The sequence below is a fragment of the Acomys minous genome, assembly GCF_964271855.1.
Source record: "Acomys minous genome assembly, chromosome: 2".
NCBI classification, from domain to species: Eukaryota; Metazoa; Chordata; class Mammalia; order Rodentia; family Muridae; genus Acomys; species Acomys minous.
Genome location: NC_140484.1, coordinates 93,726,097 through 93,750,063, shown reverse-complemented (window position 1 = coordinate 93,750,063; position 23,967 = coordinate 93,726,097). Strand labels below are relative to the sequence as shown.

The window sequence follows — 23,967 nt, the reverse complement described above, 5'->3', positions numbered from 1 at the left end:
TTTGTTTGTTTGTTTGCTCTTGGGATTCTGGTTGTCTTATCCAGCCTTGACATGAGGGCTTTTGCCTTTTTTAATTATATCTTGTTTTGTTGTTTTCTCTTGGAGGCCTTGTCTTTTCTGAAGGGAAACGAAGAGTAGGGGAGTGGATCTGGGAGAGACGGGAGGTGGAGAGAACTGGGGGGTGGGGGGTGGACAGAGGAGGAACTGCGGTCAGGATAGATTGTATAAGAGGAGAATCTATTTGCGCTAAGGAAAGATGTATATTCAATAAAGAAACATCTTGCCTTAGCTTTGTGATCGTGGACAAAACAGCTGACTCTTTTAACCAAAAGGTGACAACAGTTTTCTGTCATAAATTATCATATATATGTGCCCAGCCACAGCTTCATTGCAACCCATATGTGCTTGTAATATAGCCATAAGTTGCTTTCAGCCTTTGAATGTAGATAGGGTCACAGTACAGCCTATTGCTATAGATAAGAGTCACAAGACAGCTCTTCTGATGAGCGGAAACCTAAACCATGGAAGAAGCAAATCCTGAACTGGATGCTTAAGACTTCCAATGTAGGAAAGTGGCAACTGTAGATTTGTCCAATGTCTCTTTAAGGGATGTCTGCCATTCTTCAGAAACGAAAAAAAACATCTTGTTAATGTACTTGATAACAAGGGTGATGTTTCTGTCTTCCAGTCTCATGGGAATGGTAGGGTCCTAATTTCAAAAGTAAACAATTAGCCATAGTTCTGATCACCTTAAACACATGTTATTCCCACCCTCAAATGTTTTAGTATGGGTGTTTAGTTGCCTTGTCATTTAAAATTGTAATTTTTCTTTATTTCAGAAGAGCTGAGCTCAGTCTTACTCAGAAATCTCTCTTGCCTGCTGACATGATCTAAATAAAAAATTTCAACATATAAAAGCCTTCCAATGTAAATATCTATTGTGCTCTTGAAGAGAGGTAAATCTGTTTACACAAAACACATAGCAATCAAGAGAAAAGTAAAAAGCAGGTGAGTGGAGGAGGGACACATATGAAAATATTTTATCTGTCATGCAAATATAAACATTTAGAGCTTTAAGAAATAGGAATGCATGAAGGCTTGCAAGACTGCCTTTAAATATGATGCTATTGCTTTCAATGAATGGGATAACTCTCTATGCAGGTCTCCCTTTTTCTGTATCTGAGGAAAAATGCCAGCTTCTGCATTGGTAAATCATTGTTCAACCTTTTCATCATTAGTACACAGTCACAGCAGATCAGAGATGGCAGTAGATAAATTCTTGATCATTGAACACAGAGAAAAGGGTTTGATTCTGTATTAGTTTTAGTACATTAAGAAAAGTATTTATTCCCTACAAACTTAGGCTTCCATTTTCATATCAATAAAAGTATCAGTAAAATAATTAAAGAAGTAAAAGCAACCCAAAATAACATGCCAATACTTTATAAATAAGGTACTTTGTTGACCTGCCTTTGTACATCATGAACAAGAACCAACGTAGCAATCTAGTGTGCTCATTTCTGGATAAGAAAAATGAATTCCAATAAACAGAACATTTGGGCCTGAAACAGTTATTATTAGCCACCGCAAGGTTTTCAGTTATTTACCTGAGATCTTTCTGACTATGAGCAAGCTCATATGTGATAATATTACAAAGAGAGTAGAGAAAAGCTATGGTAAGAACTGCAAGAGTCACATCTACTGATATGCTGTCCTAGTTTCAGGAAGATCAGTTGTTACATCAATTCACACACCAGGTCTATATTATATACAGGAAAACTAATATAAAAGGTACAGCACCAGATGACTTATAAGAGTTAGAGCACTTAGCCAGAGAGTAAACTAGTTAATAAAGTCAACTTTATACAGGTTACTTGAGAAAACATAATGCATTATAAATTAAAATATGATGCAATCTCAGGAAACCCAGTATTGATTTCAGAGGATCTTTCATTCTCATACACCCAGTGACTGATATTTGTTATACCACAAATATTTTTTCCAAGTCTGAAACAAATGAGTGAAGAAAACATAAAAAATAATACACAATTAAAGTTGTTTAATGCAATTTAAATAACCAAGCTAGAGTTCAGAGTTACAGCAATGGAAGAGAGCTCAGTACTCCCTCAAAGAGTCACTTAGACAAAAACATAAACACACCATCCATTTTCTCACAGGTACACTTCACAAGGAGCTGTAAAATGGATAGACGGTGAAAGAGCTTATTTCCTGGATGAGGCCCTAGTCCTATGTAGTCACCCCTAAATATGTGAAAATAAGGGAAAAACTATCTAGACTTGGTTGTTATAAAAATAACTGTAGATGAGAATGAGGGACTTGAAAAAAGTAGTGATGTGAGAGAAAGGATTAGAAATGATGTAACCACAGTGTGCTCATGTATGAGATACTTAAATAAAGAAAAGAAAAACAACGGTTTGGCTGCTGAATTTATCATTTCTTAATTCACTTTTCTAAAACTTTGACTTCAAATTCCCACAGAACTCTGAAGCTCTGGTTGTCAGCATGCCTGGGAGCAAGACTTTGTCTCCTAGAAATTTCATTGTTTCCCCCTTCCACCTTCATTTTTTTTCTTTCTTTCTTTCTTTCTTTCTTTCTTTCTTTCTTTCTTTCTTTCTCTCTTTCTTTCTTTCCCTCAATTCTTATAGTTTTCTCAGCCTGTTCCTCTCCTGACTGACCCAACAGGGACACAGAGAGAGCCCCTAACAGAGATGAGCTTGGAAAGGCTATAACACCCATTGTTCACCATCCTGAGGAGGCTTCTGGGGACCCTTAGCAAGGAGCTTCATCTTGGAGATGTCTTTGCCTGCTCCTGGCCTGCCTGGCCCATATGGAACATAGACAGTGGCTTCATTTGTAGGAACTCCCAGGCCTGCTAACCTCATGGACAACCAGATGGCTAGAGTCCAGCACAAGAACACAAGCAACAAAACTCAGAACCATTTAACACCACCAGAAACCAGTGGCCCTAACACAGCAAAACCTGCAGATACTAGCACCCCCAAAGCATAAGGTTTTAAATCTGAAGTGATGAAAATGATAGAAGACTTGAAGGAGGAAAATAAATCTCGAAAGAAATACAGAAAATATATTCAAACAGATGAATGAATTGAATAAATCATATAAAAATTACAGGATAATATGATCAAATGAGAGAAAGACATGAAAGAAATGAATAAAACTGTGCAAGACCTAAAAGCAGAATTAGAAGCAACAAAGAAAATGCAATCTGAGACAATCTTTGAGTTGAGAAACCTAGGGAAGAGAACAGGACCTGCAGACACAAGCAACACCTAAAGAATACAAGAGATGGAGGAGAGAATCTCAAGTGGAGAAGATATAGTTGAAGTCAATGATATGTCAGTCAAAGAAAATGTTAAAACCAGAAATTATCTAACACAAAACCTCCAATAAATCTGGGACACTATAAAAAGACTAAACTTAAGAATAATCGGAATAGAAGAAGAAGATTCTAAGCTCCACAGCCCAGAAAACATTTTTGACAAAATCATAGAACAAAACTTCCCCAACCTAAGAAGGAAATACCCCCAAAGATACAGGAAGCCTACAGAACTCCAAATATATTGGACCAGAAAAGAAAATTCTCCCACTGCATAATAATCAAAAGAATAAATGCACAAAAAAGAGTATTAAAAGGTGCAAAAGAGGCCAAGTCAAATATAAATGCAAATCTATTAGAATTACACCAGACTTCTCAACAGAGACTATGAAAGCTGGAAAGGCCTAGATAGATGTCATGTAGATGCTAAGAGACAAGAGATGCAAACCCAGACTATTATACCCAGCAAAACTTCCAATCACTACAGATGGAGAAAACAAGATATTCCACAAAAAAGCCAAGTTTAAACAGTACAAATCCACAAATCCATCACTACAGAATATACTAGAAGGAAAACTCCAACCCAAGGAGGCCAACTTTACCCAGGAAAATAAAGGATATAGATAAACCCACATCTGCAAAAGCAAAAGAAAGGAAGCACATACACACACTCTACCACTACCAATGTAAAAAAAAAAAAACCCAGTAACTAACAATCACTGGTCATTAATATTTCTCAACATCAATGGCCTCAACTCCTCAATAAAAATACAGAGGCTGACAGAATGGATGCAAAAACAGGACCCATCATTCTGCTGTCTACAAGAAACACACCTCGGCAATAAAGATAGACATTGTGTCAGAGTAAAAGACTTGAAAATTTATTCCAAGCAAACAGATCCAAGAACCAAGCTGGAGTAGCCATTCTAGTATCTAATAAAATAGAATTTCAGCTAAAACTATTCAAAAGAGACAGAGAAGGACACTTCACACTCTTCGAAGAAAAAATACCCTAAGAAGAAATCTCAATCATGAACATCTAAGACCCCAATACAGGAATACCTACATTTATAAAAGAAACATTACTAAAGCTTAAGTCACACTTTGAACCCCACACACTTATAGTGGGAGACTTTATCATCCCACTCTCACTAATAGACAGATCATTGATGTAGAAATGTACTGGAGATATAATGAAACTAATAGACATCATAAATCAAATGGACCTAACAGATATCTACAGAAAATTTCATTTAAATACAAAAGAGTTTACCTTCTTATCAGCACCTCAGGGAAACTTCCAAAATTGACCACATATTTCATCACAAAACAAACTTCAAAAGATACAAGATGATCAAAATAATTCCTTGCCTCTTATCATTCCACATGCATTAAAGCTGGAACTCAACAGCAGAACCAGCAGAAAGCCTACAAACTCATGAAAGCTGAACAACTCACCAACAAATGAGGTCTAGGTCATGGACCAAATTAAAAAAGAAATCAAACACTTCCTAGAATTCAATGAAAATGAAAGCCCAACATATACAAGCTTATTGGACAAAATGAAAGCAGCGCTAAGTGCAAAGTTCATGGCATTAAGTACCTTCATGAAGAAATTGGAGAGATTCTATATTAGCAACTTCACAGCACACCTGAATGCTCTACAAGAAAATACACCACATAGAAGTAGATGGCTGGAAATCATCAAACTCAGGGCTGAAATCAAGAAATTACAAACAAAGAAAACAATCCAAAGAATCAAAGAAAGCAAGAGCTGGTTCTGTGAGAAAATCAACAAGACAGACAAGTCCTTAGCCAAACTAACTAAAAGGTAGAGGTAAAATGTTCAAATCAATAAAATCAGAATGGAAAGAGAGACATAGTAACAGGAAATCCAAAGAATTATTAGGTGCTACTTCAAAGGCTTATATGCCACAAAATTTAAAAATCTAACTGAAATGGACAATTTTCTTGATAGACACCACTTCCAAAAATTAAATCAAGATCAATTAAACAAATTAAATAGTCCTATATCTCCTAATGAAATAGAAGCAGTCATAAGTTTCCCAACCAACAAAAGCTCAGGGCTGGGTGGATTCAGTGCAGAATTCTACCAGACTTTTAAAGAAGAGCTACTACCAATTTTCTTCAAACTATTCCACAAAACAGAAACAGAAAGAACATTAGCAAACTCATTCTATGAGGCCATCGTCACCTTGATACCTAAACCACACAAAACCCAACAAAGAAAAAAATATTTCAGACCAATTTCCCTTGTGAGCATGGTGCAAAATTACTTAATGAAATACTTGCAAACTGAATCCAAGAACTCATCAAAATTATCATTCACCATGACCAAGTAGGCTTCATCCTTGGCATGCAGTGTTTCAGTATATGGAAATCCACCAATGTAATGCATCATATAAACAAAATGAAAGAAAAAAACACGTGATCATCTCCTGAAAAAGCATTTGACAAAATCCAACACCCATCATGTTAAAGTTTAGAGAGACTGAGGTATAAGGCATGTACATAATTATAATAAACACAATATACAGCAAACCTATAACCAACATCAAAGTAAATAGAGAAAATTTTAAATCAATTTCACTGAAATCAGGGACAAGATCAAAGCTGTCCAATCTCTCTGTAGCTCTTCAATATAGTACTTGAAGTCCTAGCTAGAGCAATAAGGCAGCTAAAGGAGATCAAGGGGATTAGAAAGGAAATTAGAATCAGATACACTATTAGAAGAAAAAGTGGTGAAGGAGATTAGAAAGGAAAATTTCAAACTATCATTATTCACAGATGATATGATAGTATACATAAGTGACCCCTAAAAATCTATCAAGGAACTTCTACAGCTGATAAAACCATCAGCAAGGTGGCTGGATACATCAGCAACTAAAAAAATCAGTAACCTTCCTATATACAAAAGATGAACACCTTTCACAATAGCTACAAAAAACATAAAGTATCTTGATATAACTTTAATCAAACAAGTAAAAACCTGTATATAAATAAACTTCAAGTCTTTGAATAAAGAAGTTGAAGAAGATAGAAGAAATGGAAAAATCTCCCATGTTCATCAATCAGGAGGATCAACACAGTAAAAATGGCCATTTACCAAAAGCAATCTACAGATTCAGTGCAATCCTAATCAAAATACCTACACAATTATTTACAGACCTTGAAAGATCAATTCTCAACTTCATATGGAAAAAAACCCAAATAGCTAAGATAATACTATACAATACATGATCTTCTGGAGGTATCTTCCTCTGTGGGAAAGATTAAGCTTTGTCGCAGGTGGAAGCAGTCTTGGCGGGCTTTACCCTTGGGGCACACCATGAATACCTTGTGACAGACTGTTTGGAGCCTTCCTGGGCTTGGAATTCAGGAAGCCTACCTAGGAACCCCACCGTGGCTATTGTTTTCCTAATTGACCCTCGAAGGGAGAAGGGACCGCCCTTTGCATATGACTGGGAAGGTGGAGAGAAAAACAAGAGGTAGAAGGAGAGAAGAAGAAGGCGCGGAGAGAGAGGAAGGGACCGGACCAGCTCGTGGGACTGAGACACCTAAGGACCAGTCTTGCCGAACGGATTCCAGGAGGTTTTAATCTTCTGTCCCTTTAACCTTTTTTTTCCTTCTTGTATATGCTAGTTGGGTTGTATAATAAAGTTTAATTGTTAATAAACTGAGCCAACATTCCTCCCTGGTCTCAAGCTGTACTCTAGAGTAACAGTAGTAAAAACTGCATGGTCCTGGCATTGAAACAGACTGGTGAATTAGTGGAGTTGAGTGGAAGACCCAGAAATAAATGCAAACACCTCTGGACACTTGAATTTTGACAAAGACACCAAAAAAAAAAAAAAAAAAAAAAAAAAAAAGATAGCATCATCAACAAATGGTGCTGGTCTAACTGGATGGCTACTTATAGAAAATGCAAATTGATACTTATTTATCACCCTGCACAAAACTAACATCCAAGTGGATTAAAGACTTCAACATAAAATCAGATACACTATTAGAAGAAAAAGTAGTGAAGAGCCTTGAGCTCATTGGCACAGAAGACAACTTCCTGAACAGACAGCAAAAGGTCAGGCTCTAAGATCAACAATTAATAAATGGGAACTCACAACACCTAAAAGCTTCTGGAAAGCAATGGACACTGGCAACAGAACAAAACTAGAGCCCACAGAATGGGCAAAGATTTTCATCAATGCTACATCTGACAGAGGCTTAATATCCAAAATATATAAACCACTAACCCAACTAATCCAATTTAAAAAAATGGGGTACAGAACTAAACAGAGAATTCTCAACAAAGGAATACTGAATGGCTGAGAAACACTTAAATAAATGTTCAACATCTCTAGTTATCAGGGAAATACAAATCAAAGCAAATCTGAGATTTTACCTTATACCTGTCAGTTTGGCTAATATTAAAAAACTCAAGTGACAACACATGTTGGCAAGGATGTGGAGAAAGTGGAATACTCCTCCATTGCTGGTGGGATTGCAGACTTGTACAACCACTCTGGAAATCAATCTGGTGCTTTCTCAGAAAATTTGGAATAGTTCTACATCAAGACCCACATATACACCTCCTGGGTATATACCAAAAAGAAGCTTCACCATACAACAACATTTTCTCAACTATGTTAATATGAGCTTTATTCATAATAGCCAGACCCTGGAAACAACTTAAATGTCCCTCAGCTAAAGAATGGACAAAGAAACTGTGGTACATTTACACCATGGACTACTACTTAGCTATTAAAAACAAGAAAATCTTGAAATTTTCAGGCAAATGGATGGAACTGAAGTAACCCAGACCCAGAAAGACATGCACAATATATACTTACACATAAGCAGATATTAGCCACATAATACTGGATGGCCACACTACAATACACAAACATAAGGAAACTAAATAACAAGGAGGACCCTAGGGAAGATGCTTAATTCTCATTCAGAAGGGAAGACAGAAGAGAACTGGAAGTGATTGAAGAGAAGGATCAGGAGGAGAGCCTGCCAAAAGGTCCTCTGAAATATTCCTCTCAGTGGGGGATCAAAGCAGATGCTGAGACTCACAGCCATTTCCCATAAGGAGTCTTATGAAAGAACTGGAGGAGAGAAGGGCCTGAAGGTGACAGGAGCTCCATATGGAGACCAACGGAGTCAACAATGTGGGCCCACGGTAGGGGGTTGGGCTTGCTGCAGACACTCAGGAGGAGTGGAGAGGCAGCACAGTCTCCCTCTGGGTCCCATACTATGAGAAGTCGGGGCTGCCTCTGACATGGACTCTGGTGCCAACTCATTGATCACTTCTCCCTGATGGGTCGACCTAGCCAAGCCACAGAGGAAGAGGATACAGGCAGTCCAGATGAGACTTGACACACTGAGGTCAGTTGATAGGGGAGAAGGGCTCCCCCTTTCTGAGGACTATGGGAGGGAGGAGAGGGAATAAGGGATGGTGGTTGTTGAGACTGGGATGAGATGAGGAAGGGAGGTACAATTGGGATGTAAAGTGAATAAATTAAAAATGTAAAGAAAGTAAAGAAATGAGAGAGAGAGAGAGAGAGAGAGAGAGAGAGAGAGAGAGAGAGAGAGAGAGAGAGAGAGAATCTAATGTCACATCATCTAGACACTAAAAATAACAACAATTTGGTGTTTCATACATTATCATGATTTTCCTTCTAAGAGCATAAAGGTTTAGCTATGCTAGATGCAGAAAAAAAAATAGAGCACAAATGTACACATTTTTATCTGAACCATCACAGAACTCTTATAAAATGTTTGCACATTATAGTGTTTGCCAGGATTTAATCCGTCATACATTAATTCATAAATCTATATTTTTGAGAATCTTTTTGATAGCATTATTTCTATTCACTCCTTAAACTTTCCTCCAGGTCAGAGTCACCTTGATTCTGTCTCCTCTAAAAACCTCTGAAGTATACACAATCTAACATATATTTTATGATTTACTTCCTCTGGAAAGAAAAATAATTTTAACATTAAAGATTACAAAGTCTTAGAGACAAAGTAAGGATGTCAAGTTTAGAGTAGCTGTGTGGTGATTTCATTTGTGGTGTATAAAGGTCAGATTTAGGGAGAAAATCAGAAAGAGGTACTGGTAAAGGGCCATAACTTCTCTCCTTTCATGTGCTTTGAGCTGTAATGTTTCTTGCAAAAGTTCTGATAGCCAGTTTTTGTTGGCAAGATCCTCATTAATGAAAATGAATAAACACTCTAGAGACACAAGGTGTCCAATAATAGAGTTTTGAGTAAAATTTTTTAAATACATATTTTGTTAATTTATTCATATTACATCTCAATGGTTATCCCCTCTCTTGTATCCTCCCATTCCTCCCTCCCTCCCATTTTCCCCTTACTCCCATCCCCTATGACTGTTCCTGAGGGGGATTACTTCCCCCTGTATATGCTCATAGGGTATCAAGTCTCTTCTTGGTAACCTGCTGTCCTTCCTCTGAGTGCCACCAGGTCTCCCCTCCAGGGGACAGGGTCAAATATGAGCACCAGAGTTTGTGTGACAGTCAGACCCCACTCTCCACTCAACTGTGGAGAATGTCCTGTCCATTGGCTAGATCTTGGTAGGGGTTCGAAGTTTACTGCACATATTGTCCTTGGCTGGTGCCATAGTTTGAGCAGGACCCCTGGGCCCAGATCTGCCAGTCATAATGTTCTCCTTGTAGGTTTCTAGGACCCTCTGGTTCCTTCTATTTCCCCATTCTCCCATGCTTCTCTCACCTAGAGTCCCAATAAGATGTCCTCCACTCTGTCCCACTTTCCTGGTAAGTGAAGACTTTCATGGTACATACACTTTGGGCTAGTGTCCAGATATAAGTGAGTATATACCATTTGAGTTTTTCTGCCTCTGGGTTAACTTACTCATGAAGATCATTTCTAATTCAATCCATTTGTCCACAATTTTCGGGAATTCCTTGTTTTTAATAGCTGAGTAGTATTCCACAGTGTAAATGTACCACAGTTTCTTTATCCATTCTTCTACTGAGGGACACTTTGCTTGTTTCCATGTTCTGGCTATTATGAACAAGGCTGCTATGAACATGGTTGAGCAAATGTTCTTGTTGTGTTCTGGAACATCTTCTGGGTATATTCAAAGGAGTGGAATAGCTGGGTCTTGAGGAAGCCTTATTCCCAGAGTTCTGAGATAGTGTCAGATAGATTTCCAAAGTGGCTGTACTAGTTTGCATTCCCATGAGCAATGAAGGAGTGTTCTTCTTTCTCCACATCCTCGCCAGCATGTGGTTTGAGTAAAATTTTAATAAATGTTGTAATCCTACCTAGGAAATATTTTTGTTGGTTTGTTTTCTGGAGCCAAGAAAATGAAATCTAAGTCTATATTTGGTCTTTAAAAAAAGGATAAAATTTAGAATATATTTTATGTGAGCTTGCACATACATGAGTGTGTGTATGTGTGTATGTTTGTCTCTGTGTGAGCATGTATATGTATGTGCATGTGTGTGTGTGTGTGTGTGTGTGTGGTTTCCTATACAATACAGAAACAGTGTAGACATCCTGTGACTGAATTTGCTTTTAGGGAAGGCACTGAAAGTCCACTCCCACATTTTGTAGATGCTTTAAGTAAGTTACAAGATAATAGAATGATACTAACAATCAGATCTATAATGTAACACCATCTTTCTCTGAACCTTGGGCCTTCATGGTTGTTGGTGCCACATAAGTTAAAACAATGAGGAATTAAGGTGTTAGCTCTGTCTTTTAAAAATGAGAAAAGCTGAGAGAGATTAATGAATTATCTTACTTTATCTCACACAGATGTATAATTTGAATGTAAGCAGGGTTAGAATTTGAATATGAACATCCTGAATCTATAGCTGTACTCGCTATCCCTGAAGATGTTCATGTTTAGAACTCATAACTAAGTGATGTGCATATATTCAATGGCACATGCTCAAAATTTGCTGATATTCTTTATAGCATATTCAAGAAATAGTCATCTCAGGGAATGTTCTATGATTACACTTTTTTCCCCCAGAGGAAGAATGATGAGCTCATCATTTAAGATTCCTTAAAAGAATCTTATTTTGGGGTTTATGTGTACATGTGTGTGCTGGCTTGAGTTCATGTTTTCCATGAGTGATTAGATGTCCAAAGAGCCAGAAAACGGAACTGAAGCTGTGGTCATCTTTGAGCCAACAAATCTGGACTGGTACCTGAGTCCTTTTCTTCTGAAAGAGCAATAAGGTGCTTCTGGCTGCTGAACCGTTGTTGCAGCGCCAAGAGATACTCTTAAGTGCCAACTAGGAACTGGATAGCTTGATGAAAAGACATTGATGTGCTTCATGCAAATTATATTTATCTATTAGCATATAAAGACACAGCCCTTGTTCATTAGCCTTAAAAAACCAGTATTTGCTGATCGATCTAGGGACACAGCACACAACACTGCATCACTTCAGCACCTTCATATCTAAGCCACATTTACCAACAGTTATACAGCAGACGTCATCACAAAGGCCCTTCTGCTATTTCACCCTACTCCAACAGAAGTACAGCATTTCATTGTCAGTATTAAATGTGGCCATAAGATTCTTTAATGCACTGTCTTCTCTTTTCAATACTAATAATTTGGGAGCAATTCTGAGAGAATTAGCTAATATGAAACCAAAATGAGTTCCCAATTCACACAGAGGTACCTTAGCACCACAGCTGAGTATAAGAGCTCTTAAAGTAAAGTTTCCACACCAGATTATAAAAATCAAGAAGACTTTCCTTTGAGAAGTATGTTTACACATATAATTTTCAACTTCAAACTTTTGTAAATTGGATTTATTGTCCTCATGCAAATGTGAATAGCGTGTGGTCAGAGTACCCTTTTAAAGAAACTGTACTTGAATAAATATCTTTATGGCCCTGAAATTTATTTCCATAGCTCCCATTTCTCAGAAGAAAGCCTGTTTTACAGTGATTCATTTTATATACGATCTCAAAGCTCAGTTTTAAAGATGAGAGTATAATAAATTATTGCTTTGTTTTTATCAGAGAGGGTCTCATTCTACATTCAGGTTAGCCCAAAACTCACTACGTAGTTCAGGCTAGCCTTAAAGTCATGGCAACCTTCTTGTTTCAGCGTCTCAAATGTTAGTGTTGTAGTAATGAGCCACCACAAGGGCTTTGGCATATGACCTCTTTTTTAAATTTATGTTTTCTTTTTAAAATTTTATCATAATTTATTCAAATTTCATCCCAATTGTTATCCCCTCACTTGTATCTTCCCATTCTCACTCTCCCTCCCCTTTCTGCCCTATTCCCTTCCCCTAAACCTCTGACAGAAGGAGATCTCTTCCTCAACAATATGACTACAGCCTATCAGGTCTCATCCGGATAGCCTGCTTCTCCTTCCTCTGTGTACCTCTGGGCTTCCCCACCAAGGGAAAGTGATCATATTGGGAGCACCAGAGTTCATGTCAGAGGCAGTCCCAGCTCTCCTCAAAACCATGGAGAATAAGCTGTCCATTGGCTAGATCTGAACAAGGGGTCTATATTCACAGTATGTATTGTCCTTGGTTTGTGCAACAGTTTGTGCACACACCTCAACCCTGGGTCCAGATCTGCCTACCTTGATGATCTCCTTGTGGGGCTCCTGTGCCCTCCAGGTTTTAAGGCTTAGAGAGACAGGGATACAAGACACATACTGAAATGTAATAAAGGCTATATACAGCAAGCCAAAAGCCAACATCAAACTTAACGAGGAGAAATTCAAAGAAATCCTACTAAAATCAGGGACTAGACATGGCTGCTCACTCTCTCCATATCTCTTCAATATGGTACTTGCTAGAGCAATAAGACAACAAAGGGAGATAGATCAAGGGAATCCACATCGGAAAGGAAGAAGTCAAAGTATTGCTATTCGCAGATGATAGTATGCATAAGTGACTCCCAAATTCCACCAGAGAACTCCTACAGCTGACGAACACCTTCAGCAAAGTGGCAAGATACAAGATTAATAAAAAAATAATCAGTAGTAGTGATAGGAAGTAGTGAGCAGGTGCTGCTAGACTGATGCTTGTGAACAAGTAGATGTAGATAAATACTTGGTGTAGTCCCTATCAGTAGGTAATGATAAACGTTGGTGCTGGCGCATAGGCAGTAGAGAGTTGCAGATGAATTAGCACAGGTGGTTACATACTGGTGCTGGCAGCATACAGGTGCTGGTGGGCAGCTAAGAATAGGTAAGTACTTGCAGCTAGTTTCTTTGAGTAGATGCTGATGGATAGGTCCTAAAGGGCAGGTGCTACTTGACAGGCACTGACGGTGTAGTTGTTGGTAGATTAAATATTTTGTATAGGTGCCAGACATTACTAAACTAAAGGCCTGTTTTCTCTCTCTCTCTCTCCCCTCTCTCTTCCTTTTTCCTCTTTTCCCCTCCTTTTCTCAAGTAAGTGAAGACAAAGTAAAATTTTCCCTCTCTGTAGTTCAGTATAAATATGTTTAGCTCTAAATTTAAATAACTTAAATATTCACTGTTGCTTGAGCCAAAGGGAATAGCATGAAACTTACTCTTACGGAAGAAAGCAAATAGAAACTAATACCTAATTTAGCGTGAGTTCGCCAGAGACTTGGGGATTTTTGTATTCAAGCAAAGTCTTTACTCAAGTTAGTCTTAAACTTTAAGTTAGCTAGACTAAGCCAATTTCCTTTGATTAAAACACTTTATACTCAAGGTATATGTTGCTCATTTATGTTACTGAAAAATTGTTCAAATCATATTCGTCTAAATGTGTAAGAGTAAGCAGTTCTATGATCTTCCTCTCAAAACAGCTGTGAGCTAGCTGTGCCTGGCAGGCTATGGACAACTGAAATATGGAATGTCCTCCAGGTACATCTTATTCTTCTACCTGGGGGCCATCTCATGACCAAAGTCTCAAGAGCTGTGACCCTAATGGGTAATCTTTATATGCTAAATTACTGCCTCTATGTTCCAGTTTTCTCACTGGAATTAGCCATTTTCAGTCACATATTGAGACAACATAGTTACATTAGCGATGCATTTGAGCATCCAGACTCAGTCTTCACTGGTTTAATCTGCAATGATTTGCTGTGCTATGAGAAAATGACTATTTGGATTCGGGTGCATTCACAATCTTTTAGTCTACGTTAAGTTCATTGAATGGGACAAATATTTATACAGCTAAGGATTTTCATGTTGAGCTGTTCTTTCCATGTCAAATCATGGGAAACTCCTTGTGTTCATCTATAACTGGTCAGTTCCTATATCTCTTTCAGCCACAGGTGAAAGTTAGTTCTGAGGCTGGAGAGATGAAGCAGTAGTTAGGAGTATGCACTGCTCTTTAAGAGGTCCCAAGTTTGGTTCTCAGCACTCATATTGAATGGGATACAACCTACTGAAACTCCACCAACAGGACATCTGACACCTTCTTGCGGACTCTGGCAGGGTCTCTGCACTTAAATGTGCTCAAACTTATACATTCATTCCCCCCCTCACACATACAAACATGTCCACAATGACCTGCCCTAGAATTTGGAAACATTTTTTTTTACAAAGGTAATTCTTATAGATATCCTTTGCCGGATTCCAAACATATTTTTAGCATTCTTATAATGTTTTCCAAGGGAATAGTGTATATTTTCCTTATTTCTATGTTATTATAATGTTCAAAATGTTAAATGATTTGGTAAAGAACAGACATGATCCAAAAATCATATAGCTTTGTCCTGGATGAAGAAAGGTTATAAGAGTTTCCCAATAGAAAACTTTAAAAGTAAAACAGTTTTTAATCAACATCCTGGTGAATGCTCACTCTGAACTGGCTTGTGACACTCCCGTAGATGCAGCCAGGAGAAAGACAATGAACTCAAATCAACCTGGGCTAGGTTAGAGCTCACATTTGGAGCCTGAGGAAGATTACCATAATGTTGGCGACTGACATTTGCAGTTTCTCATTGCTTTGGATCAAGGGTGCCACATGACAGACAGCACAAGCTGTGGGTCTTTCTGTCATTGTGAGTTAACCTCTCAACTATTGCCAAATAATGCTTTGGTCTACAACTGTACCCAGAGAAGGAAGGAAAGAATATTGAAAAAAGTTCAGTACTTTTATGTAATGTATAAGAAACGGTTACATGGAAGCCTCTTAATAACATACCATCTGCCCTTATATATTTCATGGAAGAGTAAGTAGCATTGCATCCAGGCTCAAGGTAAAGGACAGATGAAACCTAGTTGATCCACATAGGTATTTCCGTGTTATCCGGGCATCACAACAATGCCAATGGAATAAAAGTGATGGCTATGTATTGATGAGTGACAACTAAGTGCCAAAAGGTGTAAAAACCATGATGATTACTCTCCAACAAATATGAAAATGTCCCAGTATTTGAACAGTTTCCATGGCTATCGCAATACAGACTGGTTTATTGCAATCATCATCCATATGTTTACATACTTGATAGCTTATTGCATCAGTCTATCAGCAAAGGAGTGCTATTGACAATTGGGACTTGCATTTGTTTTGTTGATCACTGAATCAATAGTTTTCAGAATAGTGGTGAGTACACAGGGCATGTTTAGTAAACATTTCATCAGGGGGAGAGCAGGTGAGTAAATATGATGCTGAGCCACATGCTGAACTAGAAGGCACACCTCTTACCTTCTGACAACACAGTTGAATCTTGTTTGCTATTGAACCACAAGACTGACGATGACTCAATATAGACTTGTACATAAACATCCTGAAGAAGCAGATCCCTCCTTTGCATCTAGGCTTTTCCTCGTCTCTTTCTCTGGCAGTTACTAGACATTGCAGACAATATCTGCGTCCAGGCTAAGGGTTACAGGGATTGATAGTTTGTTCACATTAATGACTAGTACGCTGATAGCACAGCAGACACAATTGACAACTTTCAGGACTGAGTTAGTTGGGTTATTTATAAGTTTACTATTTCTTTTTCTCTTTTAGTTTTTTTTTCTGAGACAGGGTTTCTTTGTGCAGCCTTGGCTGTCTTAGACTTGCTTTGCTGTCCTGGACTTACTTTGTAGATCAGACCAGCCTCAAACTCACAGCAATTTGCCTGCCTCTGCCTCTCTGAGTGCTGGGATTAAAGGCCTGAACCATCATGCCTGACTTCCTTTTTTCATGTAAAAGAATAATTTGCTGAATGTCAAGATCATCTCTGCTTGTGCAAATCTTTCTGCCATAGAGGAAGGATTTAGCCAATTGTTTGTGACCTACAAAGAGCAGCAGTTGTACTGGATGCTTTTCCTAAACACTCAACAGTTTTTCTCTTTTTTCTTTTCTTCTTTTTTTTGATTTTTGAGACAGGGTTTCTCTGTGTAGCCTTGGCTGTCCTGGACTCACTTTGTAGACCAGGCTGGCCTTGAACTCACAGCAAACTACCTGCCTCTGCCTCCTGAGTTCTGGGATTAAAGGCGTGTGCTACCACTACCTGGCCATTTTTCTTTTTTCTTTGTTTTATTGTATTTCGTATTAATCTATTCACTTTACATCCCAATCATAGCCCCCTTCCAACATTCTATTTAACAATTTAACTTTTTGAAAGCAATACCTACGAAAGTATCTGTTCACAAATCAGTGCTTCAAACTCCTAGTTTTCTCAATATGCATTTTTCTTGAAAACTCATTTTGTGGTTGTTAGTAGAAAAGAAAAATACAAGAATTTAAAAAATAGAGTTCAGTTTGGTTCCATTATTGCAATCTCAAAGTGTAATCAATAGAAGCAAAATATGGTTGAACTACTTACAGCCCCTAGATGAACCATCGGGGAGGGAGCCCTAGACTATTCAGGTGCTGAGGGTGGGTAGAGAAGGCTTTCCAGTTACAACAATGCCACCTTTTATGTAATTGTATACAATGCCATTTTTCTTAAGAACTTCTAAATTTTTATGCACATTAAATTCTAATTGGTGAATAAAGTTGCAAGTAATTAACAAATATATGCAGTCAAACATTAGGACAGCTAGAGCTTTGAGGACAGCTACAGTTTTGCTTTGTTTTCTTTTTCCTCTTCATAGATATATCTGGAAACAAGTAAAGCAAAGCAAAACAAAACAGTGTGAATATAGCCAATTATTGATATTGGGTAAAGGAAATATCTAAACCCCAGTTTTAAAAATGAAGATAGTAAAGCCCATATTATAAGTTGCTCATTTTTTAGTTCTCATAGTTTAAGCAACTGTCTCAATTCCTACTTGTTTGAAGAGGTCTGTCTGTCATTTAACTTAACATGAGAAACACTCAATATTATAATCTTCTCTTCTTTTTATTTGTAGTATGAACATCAATATTTTTGGACATGGGAAGTTGCCTATCACACCTATATGAAGGTAATGTCTACAATACTATGAAGTTTGGAAGTGTAAGTTAACCTTGACTGATACCTTTGTAGGACTTAGAAACACTTAAGAGACATATCTCTGGAGTTGTCTGGGGTGGGACAGTAGTTCCAGAAAGGAACTCTGAATGTTGTCAGTACAATGGCAGGGGTTGGGGTTCTAGGTTGCATGGAAAAAACCCATTAGGGCATGAGTATTAATCTCTCTGCCTACTGACTGCAGACAGAACTTGACTGCCCTGATGCTGTACATTCAAAGTGCGAGCCAAAATAAGCATTGCATTTCTTAATCTTATATCTTCAAGGATTTTGTTACTGTAGTGAGAAAAATGGCTACCATTATTTGTTCACTGGTAATTGTGAATAATTAGCCACTTGGAATCCATTGAGAATGTGAAAGTCCTCAAATTATGAATGTAAATGCACTTGAAGGTTTTTAAAAACAAGAATAAAGCAAACTGTAAATAATAGATGGGAAGAAATAATAAAAATTATATTAATGAATAACAAACAAAAAATACTGTGAACCAGCTTAATGAGGAGTTGGTTCTTTGAAAAAATAAGCAACACTGGCAAACCCACAGCAAAGTTATCCAAGAGAAGACATAAATGAATAAGATTAGAAGCAAAAAGGCAAGCATTACAACAGACACCAACATAATCCATAAAATCATAAGGACCTGTTTAGAAACAATCTATATTCCACAAAATTGGAAAATCTAAAATGAATAAATATTATCAGATGCATGCAGAATAGTAAAGTTGAGCCAATATAATATGAGTGATTTAAACAGATACACAAGCAATAAAAATTAAAGTGGTAATGAAAAAATCCCCCCCCAAATGAAGCCAAGGACCAGATAGAATTATAATAGAGTTTCATCATAATTTCAAGAAAACATTAACACTTATACTACTCAAATTAATGAGTGAAATACAAAAGGACAATGTCCCTAAATTCTTCTTATTAAATATTATCTTGATTTCAAAACCAGATAAGGCAAAAAATAATAAAATGAAAATGTCAGATGGATATCCATGACAGAGAGGCAAAGAGTTTCAAAATTGTACTAGAAAACTGAATCAAGCTCTTATCAAAAGGAGCTTTCATCACAGCCATGCTGGTTTTATTCCAGAGGCACAGAGATGGTTCAAAGCATGTAACTCAATAGATGATGTCCACAGTGTAAACAGACTCAAAGACATAAATCACATGATTTTCTCATTAGAAGCTAGAAAAGTCATGCCTCAAACCGATGAAGGCTCCATATGACACGCTTGTCTCCAATACCATGCTAAATAGAGGCAACTTCAGAGTTTCTGCTGAGAACAGGAACATGACAGTGGTGTCCACTTTTTCTATTAAATGCCATGTCTGAAGTCTTAGAGCAATAGGACAAGAGGAGGAAATAAAAAGAGGTAGTAAGAGACAAACAGATACATACGTTTGCCAGCAAATTTCAAGATTTCCTTGTTTTTAATAGCTGAGTAATATTCCATTGTGTCAATGTACCACAACTTGTTTATCCATTCTTCAGTTAAGGGACACCTAGGTTGTTTTCAGATTCTGGATATTATGAGTAAAGCTGCCTGAGTGAGATGTCAGAAAGACACACATAGTATGTACTCACTTACAAGTGGATTTTATTCACAGACCCAAAGAAGATAAGTAACAAAGAGGAGCCAAGGGAGCATGATTAAATCTCAGCAGAAGGGAAATAGAATATCCAGTGGACGTGTTGAAGGAAGGGAACAAGGTAGGAAAGGGAGAGCAGAGAGAATTTAGGGTGGAGATCAGATCTGGGGAGAGTTGGGGCTGGAGGACCGAGGGCTTGCTGAGTGAAGAGGAACCATGGGAGGAGGCATCTCTGTGACACGCTGGAGACCTATGATAGGGTGGGCTTCTGGGATGATCTGGGGGTGACTCTAGCTGAGAATCCTAGTAGCAGGGGCCATGAAAACTAGAGAGGACACCCTCTAACGAGACAGGACTCCTAGTGGAAGGAGGGGAACACCAACCCACCCACAAAGACTTTGACCCCAAGTTTTCTGTGCCTATAAGATACACAGGGATAAAGATAGAGCAGAAATTGAAGGAATGTCCAACCAATGCCTGGCTCAACCTGAGACCCACCCTATGGGAGAGCGCCAAACCCTGACACTATTAATGATATTCGGTTATGCTTGCAGACAGGAGCCTAGTATAGTGGTGTCCTGAGAGGTTACACTCAGCAGTGGATCCAAACAGATTCGGAGACTCAGAGCTAAATATTGGGAGTCTTGTGGAAAAGTGGAGGGATGGATAGAAGGACCTAGAAGTGACAAGAGATCCACAAGAAGACCAAGAAAGCCAACTAACCAGGGCCCAGTGGGGCTTGCTGAGGCTGAAGCACCAACCAAGGACTCTGCACAGACTAGACCTAGGCGCCCTACACAGATGGGCAGCTCAGGCTTCATCTGTGTCCCCTAGTAAGGGGAGTGGAGGCTGTCTTCAACCTAGATGCTGTTGTCTGCTTTTTGGCCACACCCCCTTGGTGGGGTTGCCTGATACAGCTTGATGAACTGGGGTGCCTTGTTAGGGGACTGGCTCCCCTCTTCTTAGGAATAGGGGATGCAGATGGGGGAGGACGAAGCAAGAGTGGATGGGAAGGAGAAGAAGGAGTGGGCTATGATTAAGATATAAAGTGAATAAATACATTAACTACTTTAGAGCAAATGGGAAAAAATAAAGAAAAAAGAAACAAGTAGAACTATCTTTGTTTGTAGGTGATATGCAAATCACCTTCTTATTTACATAAGAATCTCTAAATACTCAATTAAAAAACTCTCAGAGCTTATAATTCCTGCAAAGTAACGGGATGTAAAGTTAATACTCTAAAACCAGTAGTGTTCCCATATAGCAATGGCAGACTGATGAAGACATAGGGAAACAATCCCAGTCACAATAGCCACTGAACAAACACCTGGAAACAAACCTGTCAGTATGATAGACCTCTACTCAGTAAATTTTATGACATGAAGGAAGAAATTGAAGACAAAACCAGAAGATGGAAAGACCTCCCAAGCTAAAGGACTAGAACAGTTAATATCCTGACCATGACCATCCAGATAGATCTCTTTTACATCAGAATGTGACATAGAAGGTCTTGGTGTAGATGAGAATCAGTAATCTAAAAATGATCAAAATGCATGGTTCTCAGTGTATCGTAAAGGTAATAATTATACCATTGATATTAATCTATCACAAAGTGAAGTGTTTTCTTTCTCATCATCTCTTTACTTTCACATCATCTGGTATTTGGTCAGCATATTATCAGACTTGAAATTATTCTTAAATTCATTTGCCAATAAATGTATCCATTACAAAATTGTTGACCTGGACTAGTTTAATTGAAAAAAACAAACCAGGCTGATTGCAGAATTGTGTATTGAATAGTATTTGTTACATTCACTTAAATTAAAAAAAAATGTGTGTTGATTAAACCTTAATTGTGACCTTGTGGGGATTTAGAGGATCACCCAGGAGGTGCACATTTATCCTAGTTGTGATGGTCTTTATAGAATTATCCAGAAACTGGGAAACCCACTGAGCATGTGAAAACCATCATTCAGACCACTTCAGGATGATTCTAAACATACAGTGCATATGCAATTTGTGAAAATTAAACATATTCAAAACAAGCAGCTCCTGTCTCTAAGCTTCTGTGCTGTGGTAGAGGGAGATCCCGGGGTGGGACAGCTGCTCTGAAAAAGCCTGAGGTCAAGTTCTGATGGGGATTTTTATTACATTTACTGTGGCAACGAAGACAGAGAGTCTCTTTCTACCCTATTAAATGTAACTCAAATTGTTGTACTGGGTTGAATAAGCTGACTGGATATTTTCTGAGGCTTAGTAATACAAATTTTATTTTATAGTTTAAATATGCTTTCCTTGAGTTAATTGGGTTAATGACAAAAGTTACAACAAAAGAAAAAGTGTAATTGAAGCCTAAGCAGGAATCTACAAAGAACAGTCACAAACTGTTGAAACATTTACCAAATCCTAATGGATATGACTTAATTAAATGCTCCCTATTAGAACTATCAGAAAGAACAAGGAGACATTGTAAAAGTCTTGGCACACTCCCATTCCCTCATTTACTTGCCATAAGAATAAAGAAAAAGTTCTTACTTTTCATGGCTTTGGCTTTTCTTCTCTAAAATTGAATAATGCCATCAAAGGAAATTTGTAGAATACTGCACATGTGCTGAAATGGGGGCTACTTGGAGGAGCTGACTGTTTCAGTCATTCCAAAGTGAGTCCTGTGTAGTTGTCAGCACTCAGGGGAAGAGGAAAGACAGCCTTGATGTTTATGGTTTACAGACCCAGGATCCCAACAGTGTGTGGCAGTTGGTACCCATGCACCTCATCTGGAAGGGTTTATGTAATTAAGGCACACCTGTGCAAAGTCCGTAAAATAGTGAGCATTTTATTGGATTTCTCCCATTATGATGCCAGTGCTATTTCACTGCATTCCAAATCAGTCATTTCCAAGGGACATGCACTTTGTTCTGTCCCTCTTGGACCAACAAAAGATCTTTGAATATGAGCCAACAAGTTCACCTGAGGCAGTCCGTGAACTTTGCCATAGGGAAAAAAAAAAAAAAAAAAGGAAAGAAATTTCTTTCTCCAAGTTCATCATAAATCCCAGGGCTTCTAGCATGCTAGGTAAGTGCCACTGAGCTACCCGCAGAGTCCCTCAGAACACTTCTTGTTAAAAAAAAAAAACCTTCATTAATAGATTCTCCCAGTTGTAGAAACTTTGCAATATAATTAACTTAATCCTTTATGAAATTTCTTTATTAATCAGATAGTATTAAATATTTAGCTACATGAAAACTTTGCCCTTGGGCTTAGATGGGATTAAAAAAAATCCGAAAGAAAAAAGAAAGGCAAATTCTGATATACATCTTTTTCACTCTTTATAGTTTAAAAACATTATTTATTTTTGCCTTTGAGCGAATTATGTGCAAACCACTGCTGTAATTTTGTTTTGGTTTTTTGCAAAATAGGCTTTTTGAAACGCAATTCATTATCTTTACTGCTTCTACAAATGCAAAAAGAACTTAATTTCTGTTAGGTTGTCTCCTATGCCACCAGCTCCCTGTCAGGGAGGTTGCAGGCCTCAGACTGTGCCCAGGACGAGCCATGTACTTTCTTCCTTCCCTGCAGAAGGCGCTCCCTTTAACCTAGGTGGTCAGGACTTAGTATGTGCGGATATTGGTCTAATATAAGGAATTGACAATGAATTTATGAACACTACATCTCTTCTAAGTGGTACTTTGTTTCTGAATATGGGGAGATACTTTGTAATGGCAGCCATTCTTTGACCTTTATTTCTCCATTCATTCATCTTTCTACTTGTCAACTCAGCTGCTACTTAGTACACTCACTCGTCACGGTTCTTCATACTTTTAAACCATCTACTCATCCGTGGCTGCTCATACAAACAATGCTAGTTAGAACATTGCATCACACGTTAGATGGACAGATTTTACTTTACCTCAACTATTTCAAGTTGGACATTGTAGGTGTACTATTGTGATCCCAGTTCTTGGGAGGAAAACTGGGAGTTTGGGGCAGTGATCTGACTATATGAGACCCTTCAAAAACAACATCAAAACTCTCTATCTCAACAAAGGCAGCTTCAAACATTTATATGAAATAGTCAAGTGAAGAATGCCTGCAAAGACACTACATGACAATGAAAAAATGTCAGGGAGACACCATTTCCAGTGTTTGCGGTTGTAAGAATGAAGGGTTTGTCAAAAATGGGGCACCAGAGTTCGTATGAAAGTCAGACCTCACTCTCTACTCAATGGTGGAGAATGTCCTGTCCATTGGCTTGGTGTGGGTAAGGGTTCGAAGTTTACTGCCTATATTGTCCTTTGCTGGTGCCATAGTTTGAGCAGGATCCCAGGACCCAGATCTGCCTGTCATAATGTTCTTCCTGTAGGTTTCCAGGACCCTCTGGATCCTTCTATTTCCCATACTTCCATGCTTCTCTCACCTAAAGGCCCAATAGGATGCCCGTCATCATGTGAAGGATAACAGGTCACCAAGAAGAGACTTGATACCCTATGAGCATATACAGGGAAAGGAGGTTCCCCTCAGTCACAGACATAGGGGAGAGGAGTAGGGGAAACGGGAGGAAAGGAGGAATGGGAGGATACAAGGGATG

General features: G+C 38.3%; 1 protein-coding gene across 2 annotated transcripts in view; it reads right to left on the bottom strand.

The window, feature by feature from the left end:
- Nucleotides 1–23,967, bottom strand: part of LUZP2 (leucine zipper protein 2) — a 362,411-nt gene that overhangs the window by 53,294 nt on the left and 285,150 nt on the right. The gene's annotated exons all lie outside the window — the stretch shown is intronic.